Below are 14,303 nucleotides of genomic sequence, written 5' to 3'. Positions count from 1 at the left end.
ATTTTTTGTCCGTAAAACAAGGTTGTTATCATGTAGGCTTGTGGTTTCCACATGAGCACTATTGACTATTTTGTAGCTCATACTAAGTCTGCTTTGGATGGTTATATCATTATTGCTCATAGTAAAAGTCCCTAGGGAGAATATGAATGGGATTTTTGAGCTCCATAAGCATGCTGCAGCACCCCCTGAAGGATCGTATGGTGGCTACATGTCATAAAGTACAAAATTAAAATAAAGAAATAATTTTTTTTGGTTATTAAATATTTAATAGTGGAATTTACATATTTTAGATTACATTTCCTATCATCAGCATGATAAATACACGTTCCTTCTGTCAAGATATCTGTACAGTTAGCTTTCATAGTCCTTGGATAGCTGCTGCTGTATAATGTTTGTCTACTCAAACAATCCTTAGCTGGGTTGATAAGGATAGGTTTGTGAGTGTCACGCTTAAGTACAGTAGTGCTGGTGGGACTAGACTTTATAGTACACTTATGATCAATTTTGTGTGTCATAACATATATGAAAGGAATAAAAATATGTACCTCATGCACACTAATCAGTGAATGCAAAAACAGAACCTGCTGTTGTCACAATTTCATTTAACAAGGTGTCAAATAAAAATTGACTGGCACTTATAGGGTTAGCTACTAGCTATTAGCAAGTAGTTTATCATAAACACTTTTTGTTGGTTACTGTTTATCATCATTGTTAATTGTGAGCCTATGCCCAGTCACTGTATGTGTGTAGACTGTATTTTTTCATCTTTTAGATACCACAATCATATAAGAACACCTGCATCACCAGTGTACAAGCCTTGGCAAAAAATTATGCAATCAACCCACAACAAACATAACTCAAACATGTAAAATTATTTTAATTAAGGCTGTGAGTTTTTCTTTTCTTTGCAGATCAAGGATAGGACATGCATCACCTGTTGGGATCATGAGGAAAAATATACCAGTTAATACTTTGTTGCATCTCCTCACACTTTTATCATGCATTGAATGGTTTGAGGCATGGACTTCAGGAAAAACAACATTCTCCATCAAGCTGGTTCCAAACATCTCAGAAGTGCTTTCCAGATTTGAGTTTTATCCTGGACCATTTTCTTTTCAATTTCCACCATCAGTTGTCATTCAGTATATCTGCCTCTCCTGAAAAAAAAAGTGTTTACACTTTTTTGCTCTGTGGAAAGATGCATTATCATCACCATCATCAAACCCACTTTCTCTGATGCACAGGAAAGTCTGAGGAAAGTGTCCAAAATTTAAATGTATACCTGTGCATTTACTGTTCAGATAATGACTATCATCTCCTCACATATGTAATGCGTCAGCCATCTCTATATGTTTCATTGGAAAAACACTGTATAAAAGTTGCAGCACCATCTCCTCTGCTAGTGAAGATTTGTGCCCCAAAGAGGGACAAAGGACCCCCTGATGATCCTCTACCTAATCACATGAGCCAAGGTGTGAAAGTGGGTGTGGGTCCCAATCAGCCAGGGTTTCGGGTGAGCTCATTGTGAAACCTGGCCCCACCCTATCATGTGATTTCCTGAGGTCAGATGGCCCAGGATGTGAGTGGGCATTTATGAGATTTGCAAATCATTAAATTCTGGTTATATTTACTTTTTTGGAATAGAGATTGTAGTTCTGCAGGTATTTGATTTTGAAACACCTGCAGAATTATTCTACAAGGGATTTATTTTCTCTGCACTTCTTAAACAAGATCTGTTATAATTTTTTTTTAATTATTTTGCACACTATATTTACATAGCAATCTTTTATACAGGTATTGGAGGTGAACCCCTAACTCAAGCATATAACACTCACAATTTGAAACACTTGCCCACAGACAATAAAAGCATAATATGGGCAAAGGTGTATATCACCCGAAAGTTATGGATACAGAAACTAAATTTCCTTTTATGATAAATGAAACCTTAGAAACCTTAAGCAGCTGAGTTAGTAAAAGAAGCCTTCTAACTGTTGTTCTTTGCATGTTTAAAGGAAAGCTCAGATGACTGCCACTGCTGAGAACAGTTTTCATTCTGGCATGCTGGGTCAAATTAAAATGCATCTGATTCATCACACACCAGAGCATCAGTAACTCGGGAGTTCAAACCCATGGCCTGCAGCAGGGTGGATTTACCACAGCGCATTAAACAGCCATAATAAACTCTCTGCATAGTTACTCACTATATGAACTCCAAGGTACAGCTATAATACATCTCCATGAAAACTGGAGAGGTAGTATAATAGATGAAAATTGTCACGTGTAGTAGAGTAGCACCGCAGCACGTCACCAGTCTAAAGGCCAGATGGTCTCCATACCTGTGAGCAGCATACACCAGTTCTGCCTTCAGTCTCATTTGTTACAGAAATACAGCAATACATTTACTTGGTGTAATTTCATGTTTGACTTGTTCCTTTTTGATAAACAACATATTTATTACTCCACCTGTGGGATCATTTTAAAATAAAATACATATAATTAATTATAATCTGGAAAAAAGGTTCACAAAACAGGCTCAACTATCACAACCACATAATCCAAAGCTCAGGATTCATATAGATCTTTGAGAATAACAGTCTCCTTTGCTAGAAATCATTAACCAGAGACAACCTGATTAAAACCAAATCACTGACTGACCAAACAGAGATTCTACCCTCTGAAAATCAAATGTTAAGTGATGTCACAGATAAGAAATACAGACATATCATATATTAAAGGGAATAAAAACTCACAATAAATAAACTTAAAAGAATGGATATTGCAACTCCCAAGTCACTCTCCTTTCCATTCCATTTCCATGTTTTCCATGTTTCTAGATCAATCCAAACCAGCTGGTGTGGCGTGCAAGTGAACTCAAAACCCAGTAACAGGGAGTCTGAGGGGGTACTGACCTACATATCATAATCTAGTAACACAAATGCAAGCACTTGTTTCACAAAATGAATGACATATATCATATAATTAGATATGCATGTTTCTGCTTCACAAATATTAATTTAGCTGTGCATGAAACTTGGAAACCACTTACTTTTCATGCTGCTCTCTGTATTTACAAGGAGATGACGCATGAGAACGTGCCATATCAAGAGGGCAAAGAGTCTATCAGTATCCATGGTGACGGATGTTTCTTGCCTAGTGGCAAGCATGGATATTGATATACCTTTTGATTCGTACCTAACTCTTTAGTGTGGAGTGGCCTTCACAGCTGTGTCTACATGTGGATTGACACTCTATAGTTAAGAGGGAAAGTCTTTTATTTGCCAGTTCCAGTCACGTTACACCTGCCCAGCAGACACCCTCTCTTTCACGGGTTTAGCTTTCACACCTGCTCCTTATCAGCTAATCAGCTCCTGACCTGCTGCCTGCCTGCCCAGCTGCATGTGTCTGTCAGATCAAGTGGACAGGATGTATAACATTCACTCCAATTGTGTCCACATACATATGGGTGTATTTTTAAGCTTTGTTTTGTCCTTTGTATGCTTGCAAACAGACCTTTAGATCAATTCCAACTGATTTTTAGAGAATGTCTTCCAAGTTCAATATAGGACAAGTCCCAAAAAATACTATATCTTTTCCTAAACACTGTTCTTGGACTTTGATGGGAAAGTCAGTGAAGTAGGAAGAATTTATAAGGACTGGGTACAAACTCAGTACTATTATGGTACTAACCAAACTGCATTGATATGATATTCCTATTGCACTGCAAACTCAAAATACATCCCAACACTGAAGAGCATGATATCCTGAAAGCCAAATTCACTCTCTCTCAAATTCAGTCCTCTTTAGGTCATTTTTAACGATTAATGACAAAGATGAATTATTCAGACTCAGAGAAAATAAATAAATCAGAGTAAGTCAAAGAAATTGATATTTTTTATTATTTTGTTGTGTGCACTGAAATATCTCACTAACATTTAGTTATTTATGCTTAATAAACATGTTATGTGAGATATGTGTGAAACATAAATATGTAACCATAACCGATAATAGTCTATCATCACTATTTAATCATGTAGTAGGCAAAAACTGTGACAGCGATGTCAACATTGTGGACACTGTCAGACACCAAGTTTGGACTTCATCGGCTACCAATACCGATATTAGAAACTATGATATCACAAAAAGGGTCTTAAATAGATTATATACACTTGGACAACATGGTCAACAGTTTATTTAGTGGTCTATTTAGTAGGTTGGTATTTTCAAAAAAGATGAATCAAATTGGTGTATTAAGAAATGATACTCAGCCTGTGATCCACTTTTCCCACTAAAGAGATGATCTACTCTTACTTTTAGTAAGACTATTCATGCTATTCTTGACAGTGTAGTAGTATCAGAATAAGGACATCCCTTCATGTTCTCTTTAACATAGCTGACATCTTTATATATGCCGGACCTCTACCTTCACCTCCAACCAACCGCAGCAAATCGCGAGTTTTTCCAAGCCAAGTGCTTGCTCATAGATGCTCATCTAATTACTGGGGCTTTCTCTCACGTTATTGGAAGGCTGTTACATTACAATATAAAGTACCTTGAAGTGCCTGTTATTGTGATTTGGTGACATAAATAAAACTAAAATGAACTGAATTTTTGGAAGCAGATTTGAACTTATCAGTGTAATCCTTGCCTACTGTATGGATTTTACTGTTGAAAGTTCACAAGCATATCTACATATTAGTACCTTATAGCGTGAGATGGAAAATGCAGCAGTTATTTAGATGATGGTCTCTCAGTTGTGGTGATCTTTTGTTTTTTTATGAGTGGTCTGAGAGTGTCTCCTTTCATGAAGGATGTTCCAGTGTAACGTGTAATATGGCTGTAATAACAATAAGGTCACTTCATTCAGCTGGAACATTGCTAAGCAAAACTGATTACTGGGCATCAACCACAGACTTTTGGAAGGAATGTCACAATTATTTCCTGATAGAATCAGCCACAATATGTCCTTCATCTCTTTATGACAAACAATGAAGCCTCTGCTTCCTGTTTACACTGGCACATACATGTACAGTGTACACAAATAGTCATTTTATGTTTGTCATTTCCACTTACAAAGAAAATAAAGAAAAATTGCTTTTTTGTATAAATCCCAGCTGGCTCACCTACCTTTGTAAGTAATTATATCATCGCAAATCTTTTAAGTGTCAAACTTGGCAAAGATGTCATTTTATGTTTTATGACTCGCCTCAGCCCCTATGTGCTTTCCAATAACTGCCAGACTGCTGTTAAAGTAATTATATCACTTAGTCAGCAAATTAAAAGACAGAGCAGTCAGTCTAGTGGCATAATGGGATTAGCTAACAAATGACAAATGAGTGTGACACTTTTAAAATGTATGGTAGCATAACTGGAGGGAAAGATCTGTTTTCATTAGTTTAAGAAAAAAGCCATTTTCCTTTCCTTACCTCAACAAAGCAGGTTAGATCAGACCGGAAGTCCTCCCTTTATCTCAAACAGCGAGAACACATAAATTGATTTGCTGCTAAGACTGCACTTTGTGTTCCCCAAGTCTCTCTGCATTACACAATATATTAGATAATGTGATTTCTAAAATGTTGATCTGAGTTAGAAGGAACAGAGAGAGCAAAAAAAGAGGCCCATCGGCAGAAGCCAGGCTGATTGTTTGCAGTGAAAACATAAAAAATCTCTTCTTACTGTGTTTTGTGTTATTTGATAGATCAATGCCACTGCACTTCAATTGAAGGGATCCATGGAATTACCTGTGTGTACTGCCGATACAGTACAAACAATGCAGCAATTGTCAATTTTAATTACATTTATTATTAGATGATGGTCTAATAATCATGCTAAACGGTTTCAAAGGGTGTGCTTTCACCACACATCAGTTGATTTTATCCCTAATGAACTCTGAGACCTCACCCGCTATTGAACTGAGCTCTTTATTTTGATGTCGGCTGTAAGCCTACACACCTGTAAAGTTTTAGACTGCATTTTGCATCGATATGATTATTTTGTATCCCAGGACAACAGTTTGCAAATATGGCAAACACATACACACTGTAAAAATTGGGAGTTGTAATTCTGTCATAACACAAAAAAATGGACACATGCACTGAAGCAGCCACCAGGTAAAGGGGAATTTCTGCTTAGTGAGTAAAAAACATTATAGGTATTCCCACAGGGAACTCTGCTCTTGTAGGAGTTGCGAGATAATGTACGACAGACTAATAGAGCGGGAGTGGAAATGTTGGCATAGTTACTTACAGTATAGTGGTCATTTTTTTAAAAAAGTTTTCATTCTGGAGTTTCACTGTGTGTTTTGCTAAGACGTCCCTATGTGAATGAATTGCTCAATTATTGCCAACTGCAAGAGGAGAGAAAAAAAGCCTTAAAAAGTTCAAAAACACATTTCCAACTTTTAACCCAAGAATCAATTTTAGCCCTGTGGTCTTTAACACCCAATCTGTCCTTTAAACCAGAGATCCAGATATGCAGGCCAAGCAATGTATATAGTTTATGTACTCAGTGTGTGCATGTGCAAACAATAGAGATTAGTGGCTTTGCGCGTGCACGTGTCACCGGGTACGTGCTTCCTTGCATGTATGATCACATTAGAGGACCAGACCCTCCTTTCAGGTTTTAATTAGCAGGCCTCACAGCTGCTTACCGTTAGAAAGGCAGGAGAGAACATCCAGCGATAAGCAAATTAACACTGAATGAAGCTCTGCTCAGGTCTGGGAGTTTGAGCCTGAGCAGACTCTGGCTGTTATTACAGCTGCAGGCGGAGAAACATACACAAACACAAGTGCTGTACACAGAGGTGGATAAATCACCAGATTTCGTACATAGGTAAAAGTAGCAACGCTGCACTTTGGAAATACTATGTGGAAAAAGCAGTCATTTACATTTTTACTCAAGATGAAAAGCATCAAAATTCACTTAATGAAAAAAAAGTAAAAAATACTCATCTTACTCATCATGCTTAATGGCAGATTTCAGACTAATTTATGTTATATTTGTAACTTGTATTCATTCATTTATTAATGTGTCAGTTTCTTTAAATTTGAAAGTGCAATAGATGCTACTTGTAGCCTACATTTAGGCCTTGTTTTATTTTTTTTTTCCTCAAACTTTCCATCACACTGTTTACTAGGGTATATTAATAAAATATATGAGAAAAATAAACATAGACAGTGTGACTTTACCCACTACTTTCTTAATTCCTGAAGATTAGAATTCTGGCAGCTCCCGTCTTGATTATTGGGACTCAAAAGTACGGATGGGAATCAAGAACCGGTTCCCAGTATTTCAATTCCTTGGAATTGTTAGTGTGCTTGCCTGGACTTCCACTTATCCTGCACTACATTCAGTTCATTTCAGTTTGTGTACCAGAAGAGGAAAATAGTGGCACAGTCTATGGTACAGATTTTCTTTTATTATTTACTTTTAATGCACAAAAGAGCAAGAGCACTACCGTAAAGTGCAGCTAACCTCAGCTCTTTGCAGCACCTGCATAGATATCATGCTAATGCTAAGCTAGCTAAGAACCCAGAGTGATGTTAAAGCTGAGTGGAGGCTGACCCCAGCCAGGCAGCTAGAGCTTGAACTTTAACAGGTTACAAACTAATGCGCAGTCACGCTGCAGCCTTGTTTTCTACAGTTCTACATTTATGTTTCAAAAGTAGAGTCACTGTGGAGATTAAAGTCTAGATTTTGATCTTTGTTTTGTGCCGTCGGCTTTGTGCTCACACCCAACTACTAAGAGAAAGACCATATGTGTGTCCTCATTATAAATGGGATTTGTGTTGGTTTTTGGGGCTGTAGTATCAGATTTAAATTGTTGACTGGTAAGCATGAAACAGTATTTTTCTGGTCATTTTACATAAAGAAATGAAAAAGAAAGGTAACTAATCACTTTCTCCTGGGAGCAATTAAGTAATGTACTCTGTTGCATTTAAGAAGAGTTCTGTGTAGTATGTGTAATAGATTACTTTTTTTGAGTAATGACTCCATCAGTGATAAGAACAAAGAGGGGAAATGTCTCCAACAGGCACAAACATTTGACATGCACAAATTCTAATTTTCAAGACTTTGATGTCATCGCTTTGCTGCTTAGTAATGCTGGCCACCCTCTAACACTAGAGTCATTAAAAAGGGTGACAAAAGTCATGGAGAATAAAAATGTTTCTGGTGCCAGGCTTCTAATGTGCTTTTTGACGCTCTGAAGTTAGCCATTTTGACATAGGAGTCTATGGGTGCTTTTTGAGTCAGCCTTAAGTGATCATGTTAGGAACTGTAGTTTCTATCTTAATTTACCACTTAGTGTTCATGGACCTGACAAAAAACATGTTTGAACTTGACATTCATTTATGTACAGCATATTCCACCACACCTATGCATTCACTGAGTCATATTTTTATAGTTTTTAAACATTAAACAGCGCCATAGGATATGAACCACCTTGTAAAATATGATTACATGTTGTAGTCGTAAATGTCAGAGAACAGATATTATTCCATCACATAAACTTATGTCATTTTTTGTCCGTTTTTTGATTTTTGGACATCTTTTCTTCAATCATGGCAACACTGCAGGTTCATTACAACCAGATCTGCAACTTTAATTTTTAAATCACGAAATAATTTAGGGTATGCTCGGTAGAGTCAAATATTCTGATCACCAGGCTTTATGAATTTCCTTTATCTTGCTTACCTTGGCACTATTATGTTTTCCACTGAGATCCAGAAAAAGTGTTGAGGAAATGATATAGAGGCTTTTTTTCCCTGAAAGGATTTAAAAATCCAGGTCGAATGTCTGAACACAACAGGGAAATGAACTTGGGAGAGAAAGGAACACTAGAAAAACTAAAGGCAACAACAATTAACCCGACAAAAGAAAAGTCATTCAATCATTTTAATTATTTATATTTGTTTTCATGCTGTTGAAAGGGTTTTTTTGTGCTTTAAAAAGTTTCTCTGGTTTTCTTCTTTGTGATGTCCTCTTTTATATTTCCTTTGAGCTACATGTCAGTTTTGTATAAGACTTACTTTTGCCCTCAATTAACCTTTTCCAATTCCTCCAGCCGATATTCTGCTTTATTTACTTTTCTTACACCAGTGAGAATGCCTGTATACACAATTTCTGTTTGTCTTTCCACCAGGGCTTCACATACCTTGTATTTTTCTGAAAAGCCATTTTCTCTGTTTTTCTTTTCTGTTGCTGGTCTGTTACCTGAAAAGATGGATGATAGCACTAAGAAAAGCCAAGTTAACTTGTTTTATCCTTGACCATACAGGCCTCCAACAATCCACAGCTTTTAGTATAGTTTCAATCTGCATAGTGGAGAAATGCAGCAAGCAACATCATACCTTCTACATTTGTAGTCTAAAGCAGGACTGCAGCTGTTTTGGTGGTCAGCTGTAACTACTATGACCTCTGTAGCTGCTGTGATGTAAAAGGTGGCGGTATACACCCTTGAAGTCGTATATGTTGTTCTCTCAGCAAATGTCATGTGGACTGACAGGAAAGATTCTCCTGGTGCTGCAGAGGTTTCTCAAAAATAGTGCTCTTTTGCTTGTTCTTTTAAATATAGGGTGAAAAATGTTACATAGGTATGTTTTTAAGCTTCTGTATTAAGAACCACGTGAGGAGAATCTAAATATGGGTCAAATTTCCAGGTGATAATCATAGTTAAGGATGAACAAAATAAATAAATAAATAAAAACATTTCAAAAATCATAAGGAAATAAACACATGAGTAGCTCAGCATCATGACATCATCCAAATGTGTGCAGTGTTTCCCAGTATGAACATACCAAGCAGACAGTTGGACCCAGTTGCATGCTATTGGGGCACTTGCTAATTTTTGGCTTAATAATAAATGAACACACAAATTTATTGTTGCAAGAAAATTTAGGTGACTAGTTAGAAATGATCTCTTGTGTTAGTTGATACGTGAAGAGCAAGACATCAAGCTGAGGCTTGAAACGCTGAAATGTTTCAGTTAGATTTCATAACACATTTATTACTTGATAGTGAGACTGCCAGGTTAAAGTACCATTGTTATGTTCTGCTTGTTCTTTCACAATAAAACGCAGAGAAAATGTTGGTAGAAAGCCAACAAGAAAAAATAGACTTCGAGGGTATTTACTGCTTATAGTCCTTCTCAGCAAGCAATAAACAATCGGGTTGTAATTTAAAAGTTTTCAGAATCTGCTTCTAAATGTTAAACATTTCTCATGGAGATTTATTGCCACGCTGTCCAGCAGAGTCAACAAGGATGAAGAACAAGCAAAAACAAACCACTGACAGTGTTTATGCCAACAGCTGGCCTTGCACACACTTTTCCAAATCTGCACATTTTTCATCAGTGTTACACAATTGTGTTGTTTCACTCGGAATTTTTGTGGGTTTCCATCTAAAGTCTGATGTCTAGTTAGCAGACTGTTGGGGCATTTTTTACTGTCAGCAAGAGGCCAAGTGTCAACATAGGGTGTGAAGGGTGATGTGAATAATGTGAAGTTGCTGAATTTTCTGGTAACAGAAATAATTTCAGGACTCACTGGTGCATTTAATTAAAAACAGTCTATAGTAAGAGCTTTCTCATAGTGTGCTTAGTAAGTATTGCTTGAAACATGAGCATGTAAATGTGGAGGTTTGTTTTGATTCTGATGCTGGACTATTGTGGCGTTTGTAATCAGCTGCTGAGGTTAGTCATCAGAATAAGTCCTTGAATCATTGGGAAAACATCTTACTGGAGGAAATAAGGGGTGAGTTTCAATGACAGGCTGCAAACTGTACTTGGTGATTGAATGGATGAGAAGCAGAGACACTTCACTGCTTAGGGAAGTTAATTCTAGGAGGTGAAGCCAAAAGGACCAAAAACAGAAAAAGGATCGAAAGTCCAAAATGTTTTCAGTTTCCTGACTGAGTTTTCTCATTTATTTCTGATGAAGCTGCCTTTGCACTGCAGCTTTTCCTTTGCAACTTCTGCTAAGATTTATCCTCAAAGGTCACTGTGCAGGGTTACAATCTCTACCACAGGGACAGTGGGTACAAAATGAAAGGCCAAGGTTTTGCTCAACAGCTCATGCTGACAGTATAAGTGCAGTCCGTGTACTCCCGCAGAGCATATGGATTGGACAGGCAGCCAGATTTGACAGGGGGCATTTGCCTTATTTCACGTTGTATAAATAACAGAAAGAAAGAAAGGTGAGGTTACATAAGAGAGGATACGAACTAAGGTGCAGAGTAAAGAATAAATGAATAAAATGAAATATTAATATATAATATGTAACCTATACAGTGGACCAGCTTTTTAGGCTACACAACAAATTCATGTAATAACAACCTAGTTTAAAACACATCATATATGCACAGTATGGTCATAGAAAAATGTAGAAAGGGTTTGCAATTTTGATTATGTTTTATCATAATCATAATCATTATCATTATCATGATCACCAGATCATGTTTTAAAGCCAGCTCACAAGCTGATGATGACCAGTTATTACAGTAGTTCTAAAGGGACAAATGAAATGTGCTTCCCAAAATCGGACTTGCATAGACAGATGCTCTCCAAAATCAGTGCAATCCTTAGTCAAGCTGGTGACAGCAATGGCTACATGCTCACTAACCAAATTGTGTTAAGTTTTTTCATTAACAAATTTTATCATTTTAATCACAGTTGTAAAAGATAGTCAGACCGTAAACTTGATGCTGCTGAAAACATTTGCAAACGGCTGTTTGCTGTCTTAGCTCGGAGACTGTCCTCTACACTATAGCTGCATTACGTGTTCACATATAAAGATCAGAAGTACTATGTTTTAATCTTTGTTTTAAACAAAGGAGTCAACATTCTCTTTTGGTAATAGTCCAGATGATCACTCCCTAACCATAAATTAGCAACAATCAATAGGCTTTATGTAAAATGGATATTACTTAACTATTAATAGGATTTTTAAAAACAAACCCAGAGAAGTTCATCTACTAAGCATTTTAGAGTTTCACAGCTAATAGTTTTAATTTTGCTAACTACAAGTTACCTTTTAAATGTAGTCGTGACATTCTTATCAACCTTGATCCTCGCGACAGCAGGCAGCTGTGGGTGCTGTGTCTCACTATATTTAGATTCCTAAAATTCTAAGAGGGACAAATTAGCTCTGTGTTAATTGTCATAATACATCCATCAGCTCATCTATTCATTTTCTTCAGGGTGCCAGACATCCTGGAGCCTAGCCCAGCTATCATCCCAGACTGGTCGCCTGTTCATCGTAGGCCACTAAACATAAACAGTTTTATGATGATTTATTTTTTATTATTATTGAATTTTTATTCATTTATATTGACCATTCTTAAGAGAATGATATGTTTGATAGTCCTATATTAGTACTGAAACAATGTTCCCAAAGCAGCCTAAAAAAACAAAGTTTCAGGAGCTGATTTCAACAGTTCAACAACTTAAACCATATTATTTTATATTTATTATTAAATGGCTTGAAGAAGGAATCGTTCTTGGAAAAACTTAAAGAAATAAAATTTGTGCATGACTGGAATTCCCAACGCCTCAAATCATTCATCAGAGTACAGATAAAATTAATTAATTAACTAATTTGTCTCATGTTTGGACCTTTCCATCACTGTGCCCCAGTACAGGTATTGAATGAAATCAGAAAAATGTTAGTCAGTGGTACCGCAGCTCCAGTCCCAAGTGTTTGTCCAGATTCCTCATCCCTGGTCCTCACTTGTTCTCCAAACTCCTCTCACACTCCCATACATTTTAGATGACAGAGAAATATTCACACAAGCACACCAGTGGATTTATCACTTTCTTGTGATTTACTCGAGCTGCAGAATTCCTGCATGTTGCGGCTGACGTACAGCAGTATATCAGACAGAAACGAGAATGTGTGTCTGTGCAGACACAACCATGTGTGCATCCTTTTCTTTCTGTGTTTGCAGAAACCTTCCACAGGAAGGAATTTTACCTTAAACAACATAAGTCTTGTAACAACATTTCAATCATGCTACCACTAATCCCACTTTGAAGCTCATCTGGAAGGATGCTCTTTAAGTATTAATTCAAGTATTTTTACAGATTCTGCCTCTATTAAAGGAGCAAGGCAGTTTATATTCTATTTTGGTGCTCTTACTAAGCAGCAAAGCAGGCAGACAGAATTACCCAACAGCAAATATTTATACATGTTTGCTTTCTCCTTCTCTGTACGAGTTAGATTCCCAGATTAGATTTGATCAGTTATTTACTGTGTAGTTGCTCATGCTCTCAGATATGTTCCCCTTAAATAGGCATCTTTATGCAGTGGGTATGAACACAGATGCTGTAAACACTGTTCACTTCAATGAGGCACATCCAAACAAAAAGTTGGTCCAGTGTATGAAAAGTGGAGCTTCAGCTCTGAAGGTTATTTGTAGCTTCTTGTAAGTTTTAAAATTTAAACTGTTTAGTAATAGAATAGAAGAAATTAAATTATAGACAGTGTATTAAACACCTCTATAAATTATCCTTTCATAACAAAATGATGTAATCCTGATGTGATGATGAAACCCGTCTTTCTTATGTGTAAAATGTTCTCTGGTAATTATTCGATAATAACGTTACCTTCTGATAATCATCTATAATCTGCAGACATTACGCAATCAATGCTAGATATAGAAGAGACCACCTTTTCCCTGCTGATTATAGATGATTACTGTCTGATTATGAAGGGACAGATGTGATGAGGTCATGAAAAAGTTCTTTTAGACATCACAACAGAAAGAGTCAATTGGCATCAAAACGTGTGTTGATCTCTACATAAAATAAAATGTTGTTATCAGTCAAGTTTACAGCCAAGATCCTGCAAAACACCATTTTTATTTAAACATCAATTTAATCATTGCTCTTCATTAAACCTTCATTTAACATTTTTTTGATTCAGTAAAATAGCATAAATTGACTTACATTTATATGATGATTTTCTAAGTACTTCTTCCTCCACACAGTAGCAGAGGAGATCATCTGATTGTTGGGTTTTTCCTATATATTTAAGTTTTTACCTTAAATTATTAAATGCCTTTTGAGAATTGTTGTGAATTGGTACTATATCTATAAATCTGAAATAATATTAAATTGCATTTTAATAATCAATCGATCCTCATGTCCTTGGTGATCCACCTGCTAATATGACACAATGTGTTTGATGGTTGATGACTCATAAGAAATAAGGCACAGATATCTTTCCTGTAGGAATAACTAAGTGTAACTGTGTAACAAAGAAGTGTGTGTTTGAACTCACCCTCATTTAGCAACATGTCACACACAAACG

This window comes from Oreochromis niloticus, linkage group LG17 (assembly GCF_001858045.2).
Source record: "Oreochromis niloticus isolate F11D_XX linkage group LG17, O_niloticus_UMD_NMBU, whole genome shotgun sequence".
NCBI lineage: Eukaryota > Metazoa > Chordata > Actinopteri > Cichliformes > Cichlidae > Oreochromis > Oreochromis niloticus.
Note: the sequence above shows the minus strand (reverse complement) of the source record.